General features: G+C 41.4%; 1 non-coding gene across 1 annotated transcript; it reads right to left on the reverse strand.

The window, feature by feature from the left end:
* Positions 1 to 204: 204 nt before the first annotated feature.
* On the reverse strand, positions 205 to 308 carry LOC116274796. Its single transcript, XR_004183568.1, has one exon. It is a non-coding gene; the product is annotated as a small nucleolar RNA U13 (small nucleolar RNA).
* Positions 309 to 8,472: the final 8,164 nt, after the last annotated feature.

Genomic DNA, 8,472 nt, shown 5'->3' on the forward strand with positions numbered 1-8,472 from the left:
CAAGTAGGATGAAACAAGCAGAATTTTCTATATTTTAGTATGTCTCTTTTTAATTAGAGTATCTGTAAAGGAAACAAATTATTGTATAGTTACCAATTCTTTTTAATGAACAAGGTAAAAAGGTCTAATAATATGAACTTCCTTTTGGACTTGGGTCCTGGCTGGTGTTGGGTATCCAAGGATCCTCTCTGTCTTTTTTTTCGACGTTGGATGGATAATGTGCCCACATTGTAACAAGGTTTGAGGGAGGCACATCTCACACATGCACATGAACACTCAAGCATCATGCTTATGAACTACAAAAGGATCTACCCTCTCTGTCTTAAGTAGAGACTTGAGAGGGAGGGATAGGCAGGAAGAGCATCAAAACTTCTTTGCAGGATATAATTGAACTACTTGTTACTTATTTTCTTATGGTTCATTTATTCAACAAATGAAACATCTCAATTGTTCATTGCTATTATAGATAGACACCAGGTATACTGGAAAAAAAAAGACTAAAAAATGTTGTTTTTATTTAGCTTACATGATGGCTGATATAGTAAAGTCAAAATTATTTAAATAAAAAAAGGGGTAATGAAGACTTTGGATGTAGAAATCGAGGTTCTCATCCAAGCTTTGCTGCTAGCTTGCTGAGGGAACCCTGAGTAATGAGTCCTTAAACTCCCTCTAGGCCTGGAGGTTCATCCATCAAGTGAGGGGCCTTAACCATTTTTCCAACAACAGCCCTTCCAGCCCCATTTTCCTATGAAGGAGAAACCTCAGTATGGCCTCATGGGGAACATCGTGGATTTTGGACTAAAGCACTTTTGGTTTGTCCAATTATTTCATCTCTGATCTTGATCATCTTATTTAACTACTCTGAGCCTCAATTTCCTTGCTGCAAAATGAGATGATGTTTGCTTAAGTGAGCAAGCAAAGCGATCACCACAGCTCCTGGTATGCTGTAGCACATGGCTTTTGCTCCCCTGGGGTGCTTACATAGGAAGAAAAGTTTTGCAATGTAAAGCAGTAATCATTTTGCTGGTGAGCCAGCTAATTGAGGAGACAATTTCTCCTCAATCACACTATTAGCTGATGTGCAACCCAAAAAGCATTTGTTTAATAATGGAAAAGGAGTTCTTACCAGCTCCTTCAATTTTGACCATCTTTGGACTGGAAGATTTCACTCAATTCAAAAAATTCCCAATGACATATACATTGTGAACGCTAAGATTATATTCTTTCTGGAAGCTGTGTCCATTCCAACAAGTCAGGACCATTTTTACCCAACCTGTCCTAGGCAGCAAGACTCCTCAAGAGATACAGGCAGAGGCCCAGTTTTCTGAGCTGGGCTGCCACATGGTCACCCTGGGGAGAAAATGGCAGAAGACAGCCCTCTTGGGTCCACCTATCAGAAGGAAGCTCCTGTGACAACAGTGATCTCATCTCTTAGGGGCCTATGGTAGAAACAACGAAAGCCAAAGCTATAGGAATGGTACAATATAACAACCATGGTTTCCTTCAATTTTCAGAAAATTGTAAATTATTAAGAATACAAAATGGATTCAGAACTTACAGATAACTTGTAAAAATCAATTTAAAAAGACAACCTAATTTTAAAATGTTGAGAAGTCTTGATCTTAATCAGGCATATTACAACATAGCATCGGCCACCGATCAAGTCTCCAGCAGCCAAATCCACCCCCTGCCCCAGCCTGTTTCTTATAAATAAATTTTGGTGGAACACAGCCTAGCCCATTCATTCACACATTGCCCACAGCTGCTTTTGCTCAACAGCAGCAAAACTGAGTAGTTAGGACAGAGGCCATAAGACCTGCAAAGCCAAATATATTTACTATCAGGCCCCTTAGAAAATGATTTGCTTGTCCCTGCAATAGAAGCTATACAAGTGACTGATAAGCATATGAAAAAACACTCTAGCATTAATTGCCAATGGAAAAATGCAAATTAAACCCACAGTAAGATACCATTATGCACCCATTAGAATGGCAAAAATCAAAACCACTGACAACAACAAGTGTTGGCAATGGTGGAGAACAGTGGGATCTCTCATACACTGATGGTTGAAGTGGAAATTGGCTCAGTTTTGGAAAACAGTTTGGCAGTATCTACTACAGCTAAACATTTATATCTCCATGGCCCAGCAATTCCTGGTCATGTTCTCAAGAGATATGACGGCTGTGGCCACTAAGAGACACGTATGAGAAAGGTCCTAGCACCTTTATTTATAACCCCAAACATAAAACGATAAATGTCTGTCAACAGTAGGATAAACTAAATAAATTGTGGTGTATGCACACAATGGAATAGTATATAGCAATGAAAAAAATAAGCTATTGCCCCATGCAAGGATGTTTCACAGACATAGTGTTAATCAGAAGAAAGCAGATCTCAAGGAGTCCATGTTGTATGATTCCATCATTTGAAGCTCAGTAACACATGGTACTAGAAGTCGAAATAGCAGTTACCTCTAGGACTGGGGATTCATATTGAAAGAGAATGAAGGTTGGGAAGCCTGCTGGGGCCTGGGAATGTCATAGATGTTGTTCTAGGAGGTGGTTGCAAGGCTGTAGACATATGTAAGAGGTTATTGGATGGTACACTGAAGACTGGAGCACCTAACCATGGAAGGTACAGTGTTACATCTCAATATAGAAGATAAAATATTAAAGAAAAAAAAAAAAACCGTGGGTCCTTTTGGACTTGAACCTTATGCCACAGTGGTACTACAGAGTCATGTCTTAACTGGAACTCAAATTGTAATACTTTAAAGCTTTGTGTTGAAAAGAATGAACATTTCAGAATGTAATTCTGCATTTGTGATGAAGTCCTCATCAATAACTGATTCAAAGCTGAGGAGACTGCTGTTTCCCCTAGTGCCCTGGCCCTGGCCCTGTCTCTGATGGGTACAGGTTTGTCGAGACATCTACCAAGGGGATCAATGCCCCAGGCTGATGTCACTCCCTGTGCTTGACTTCTGTGTCTGGGTGGCAATCCGGAGCCTTCCTGCTCCCCCAGCAAGGGACAGACAGGAGGAAGCGCCCTCCAAAGGCTGGCCTGTGTCACGGATTGTCCAGGAGGTGGGCAACATAAGGGGTGAGGTCATCTCTTGGTGAGCCCACGCCTGGCCTTACAGAGCAGTGACAGATCACCTGTCACCCCTGCAACAGACAAGTGGCCCCATGTCCGTGAGCCACAGGGTGCCAGGGATGTGGGATTGCAGCTCCCCTGTGGGTACCCTTGACAAAGGGAATTATTCCTCCAAGGAGATTTGGGTCCTCTGCTGCTCTCAGATAGTCAGTTGCTTTCTGATTGGTCCACACAAGGGATACTGGGTCCATCATGGAGAGCTGGAGTCACATCAAAAATGTCCCTGTACCTCTAGCCTCCATCACTGCACACCTGTAACTCTGCTCACCCTAAGTGCTTAATGAACATGGTGGATGGGCTGGTGTACAAATGCCTTTTTGGGGTGGTTTGACTTATAGCCATCTCTGCTGTCACTACAAAAAGAGGAGAAGAGCCTCACCAAGGTCGTATCAGTGGGAGAACCTCCAACCCTCCTTTGAACACATTCCTAACAAAGAAACCTGCATGCTTTCCCCACCTTTTCTCCTACCTGTCTTGTGTCAGAGCAGTGCCTCCCTGCTGCTGATTTAGAGCAAACCAAACAACTGTACCTGTTTACATCTAGCACCTTCAGTGTTCTACCTAGATTCCAAAAATGAACTCAACAAGGATTCGATGTCATTGATCAAGTTCATAATGCTTGGATTTGTTCATACCAGGGTTTTCCCTAGAAGGTTACTTGTAAGATAAATATCTAATAGGAGAGGTTTAATTATTTTGTGTTGTTTTTCTTACTAGCCATATCTCCTTAAAAGTATAGAGAGTGGAAATTAGACATCATTTTTCTTTTTGTCAGGCTAACTGGATTCCAACTTTGAAGTTCTGCAATGCTTGTATTTTGAGGTGTGTTTGCATGGCCCTGTTAGTTTCCTGTGGCTACTTTACTAAGGAGCTAATAAAGAAGCATATAGATTATGCTTCCATAATTACAATTTAATATGGATTTTAATAAAATGGATTCCTTTATCATTCTCTGAATTGTATTTTGTGCATTTAAAATATTATACAGAGGAGTCTGTATCAGTTTGCTCAGGCTGCTGTAACAAATACTACAGGCAGGGTGGCATAACCAACAGAAATTTATTTTCTCACAGTGGAGGCTAGAAGTCCGAGATGAAGGTATTGGCAGGGTTGGTTTCTCCTGAGGCCTCTCTCCTTGGCTTGTGAATGATTGTCTTCTTGATGTGTTCTCACATGGTCATCCCTCTGTGTGTGTCTGTGTCCTAATCTCCTCTTCCTATAAGGACAGCAGTCACACTGGATTAGGGCCTACCCATGTAAACTCAATTTACCTTAATTTCTTCTTTCAAGGCTTTGTCTGCAAACATAGTAACAGTCTAAGGTACTGGGGCTTAGGACTTAACCCCTTTTCTTTCTTTTTTAAAATTTTATTATTTATTTATTTATTTGAGATGGAGTCTTGCTATGTCACCCAGGCTGGAGTGCAGTGGTGCAATCTCTGCTCACTGCAACCTCTGCCTCCAAGGTTCAAATGATTCTCCAGCCTCAGCCTCCTGAGTAGATGGGACTACAGATATGTGTCACCATATCTGGCTAATTTTTTTTTTTTTTTTTGGATTTTTAGTAGAGACAGGGTTTCACCATGTTGGCCAGGCTGGTCTCGAACTCCTGACCTCAGGAGATCCACCTGGCTCGGCCTCCCAAAGTGCTGGGATTACATGTGTAAGCCACCACACCCAGCCTTTTTTTTTAAACCCTCATTTTAGGTTCAGGGGTACATGTGCAGGTATGTTATATAGGTAAACTGTGTGTCACAGGGGTTTGGTGTACACATAATGTTGTCACCCAGGTAATAAGCGTAGTACCTAATAGGTTATCTTTCCTGATCCTCTCCCTCCTCCCACCCTCCACCCTCAAGTTGTTCCTAGTGTGTGTTGCTCCTCATAGTATTCATGTTCTCCTTGTTTAGTTCCCCCTTATAAGTAAGACTAGGCAGCATTTGGTTTTCTATTTCTGCATTAGTTCACTTAGAATTATGGCCTCCAGCTTCATCCATGTTGCTGCAAAGGACATGATCTCCTTCTTAGTTATGGCTGCATAGTATTCCATGGTGTATGTGTACCAAATTTTCTGTATACAGTCTATCACTGATAAGCATTTAGGTTGATTCCATGTCTCTGCTCTTACAAATAGTGCTGCAATGAACCTACACGTGCATGTGTCTTTATGGTAGAGCAATTTATATTCCTTTGGGTATATACCCAGCAATGAGATTGGTGGGTCGAATGGTAATACTGTTTTAAGTTCTTTCAGGAATCACTACACTGCTTTCCACAGTGGCTGAACTAATTTACACTCCCACCAGCAGTGTATAAGTGGTTCCTTTTTTTTTGGCAACCTTGCTAGAATCTGCTATTTTTTGACATTTTCATAATAGCCATTCTGACTGGTGTGAGATGGCATCTAATTTTGATTTGAATTCTCTAATGATTAGTGATATTGAACTTTTTGTCATATGCTTGTTGGCCACATATGTGTCTTCTTTTGAAAATATCTGTTCATGTCCTTTGCCCACTTTTTAATGATTTTTTTTCTCGTAAATTTGTTTAAGTTTCTTGAAGCTTTGTTGGATGCTGATATAGTTTGGATGTGTGTCCCTGCCCAAATTTCATATTGAAATCTAATCCCCAGTGTTGGAAGTGGGACGTGGTGGGAGGTAATCAGATCATCCAAATGGATTTCTCATAAATAGTTTAGTATCATCCCGTTGGTACTGTCCTCACAATAGTGAGTGAGTTCTCTTGAGACTGGTCATTTAAAGGTATGTGGCACCTCCTACTCTTGCTCCTGCTTTTGCCATATGATATACCTGCTCCCCCTTCAGCTTCCACCATGATTGTAAGTTTCCTGAGGACTTCCCAAAAGCCAAGCAGATGTCAGCTTCATGCTTCTTGGACAGCCTGCATAACCATGAGCTAATTAAACCTCTTTTCTCTGTAAATTATCAAGTCTCAGGTATTTCTTTATAGCAATGCGAGAACAGACTAATACAGATGCACAGTTTGCAAATATTTTCTCCCATTCTATGGGTCATCTTTTTTATTCTGTTGATAGTTTATTTTGCTAAGAAGCTCTTTAGTTTAATTAGAACCCATTTATCAATTTTTGGTTTTGATGTAATTGCTTTTGGGTTTTTTGTTGAAATCTTTGTCTGGTACTATGTCTAGAGTGGTATTTTTTAGGTTATCTTCCAGAGTTTTTAGTAGTTCTAGGTTTTACGTTTAAGTATTTAATCCATCTTGAGTTAATTTTTGTATATGGTATGAAGAAGGGTTCCAGGTTCAATCTTCTGCATATGGCTAGCCAGTTATTCCAGCACCATTTATCGAAGGAGAGTCCTTCCCCCATTGTTTATTCTTGGCAGATTTGTCAAAGATCAGGTGGTTTTAGGTATGTGGCTTTATTTCTGGGCTCTCTATTCTGTTTCATTGGTCGATGTGTCTGTTTCTGTACCACTACCATGCTGTTTTGATTACTATAGCCCAGTAGTATAGTTTGAAGTTGGGTAATGAGATATCTCCAGCTTTATTCTTTATTCTCAGGGTTGCCTTGGCTATTTGGACTCTTTTTGGGGGTTTATATGAATTTTAAAATAGTTTTTTTTTCTAATTCTGTGAAGAATGTCATTTGTAGTTTGATAGGAATAGCCTTGAATCTGTAAATTGCTTTGGGCAGTATGGCCATTTTAATGATATTGAGTCTTCCTATCCATGAGCATGGAATGTTTTTCCATTTGTTTGTGTTATCTTTGATTTTTTGAGTACTGTTTTGTAATTCTCATAGAGATCCTTCACCTCCCTAGTTAGCTGTATTCCTATATATTTTATTATTTTTGTGGCAATTATGAAAGGGATTGCATTCCTGATTTGGCTCTTAACTTGGATTCAGCCCCTTTTCAATATGAATATTGGAGGAGACACAATTAAGCTCTTCATAGTCTTTTGCTTTGTCCTTTGTTGTGTTGGGACGTAACCCAGCAAAGAGTCAACAGGGAAAGGCCACCTTCCATCTGTGTCCTGTCTTTCATGCGTAGGCTCCTCTCTGTGCTCTTTCCTCCCTCCCAGGTCACATGTCCCCTGACAACAGGCTTCCCACAGCCTCAGTCATCCTATGTTTGATGGGTACCAATAGGAGAATGGTAGGCAGCAAGACCCCGAAGCCCTGATTTGGGAAATAAACTGGAGCCTTCAGTGCAGCACAGTTTTAGGAGTGGGCACCAGCTGTCAGTGCACATTCCTTCTGTTCCCTGAGCGGTTCCTTATTTCCCTCTTTGGTTAAGGCTTCGGACTCTATTGGATAAGCAGATGCCCATTAGGGCTTTGAATTGTTCATTTCAGGATGTTCAAATTATCAGGGACATTTTATTATGCACACACACAAACAGCTGTAAGAGATGGCATTTTTAAGCACTGCTTAAATGCCAGACACTATTCTCTACTTTTACATGTTTTACTCAGTGAATCTTCACAACACTATGAGGTATACAAATGAATGTGAATGAATGCAATGAAACACGCACTTTCAGTCAAATAAACCCGAGTGCTGGTCATTCTCCAGATTCGTTCTTCACCTGCTCTGTGCCCAGGGACTGACTCTGGCCTGCACTGCCCGGGCCCCCTTGCAGAAGACTGCCCATACACCAGCAGCCAATGGGAGGACGAGAGCAGAAAGTGTGGACAGTTTTCCCTTTTCCCTTAACAGAACCTCACTGGGCTCAAATGATACCATTTCATCTCCCCTTCCCTGAAACCTGGGGTGGGAACAACCTCCCCCTATTGCTGTCATCTGGGAGCCTCCCCTTCCCTTGTCTGGACCCTTATCCCTGCCCACAGCTCAGGAAACTTCTGTCATTAAAGCCTCTTCCTGCACTTTGGGAGGCCGAGACGGGCGGATCACAAGGTCAGGAGATCAAGACCATCCTGGCTAACACAGTGAAACCCCGTCTCTACTAAAAAAATACAAAAAACTAGCCGGGCGAGGTGGCGGGCGCCTGTAGTCCCAGCTACTCGGGAGGCTGAGGCAGGAGAATGGCGTAAACCCGGTAGGCGGAGCTTGCAGTGAGCTGAGATCCGGCCACTGCACTCCAGCCTGGGCGACAGAGCGAGACTCCGTCTCAAAAAAAAAAAAAAAAAAAAAAAAAAAAAAAAGCCTCTTCCTCTGCACAATTTGGGATGAACTGTTTCTTAGTGGAATCTTATCCCACACATAAGCAACTCTCCTTTTGTGTGTACATAATTTAGGAATCTTTTGTGTAAGTATAAAATGTGTGTGTACATATTTTTCTTTTTTCCCTTTTATTTATTTAAACAATGTTAAAAC

The sequence above is a fragment of the Papio anubis genome, chromosome 4, assembly GCF_008728515.1.
Source record: "Papio anubis isolate 15944 chromosome 4, Panubis1.0, whole genome shotgun sequence".
Classification (NCBI taxonomy): Eukaryota; Metazoa; Chordata; class Mammalia; order Primates; family Cercopithecidae; genus Papio; species Papio anubis.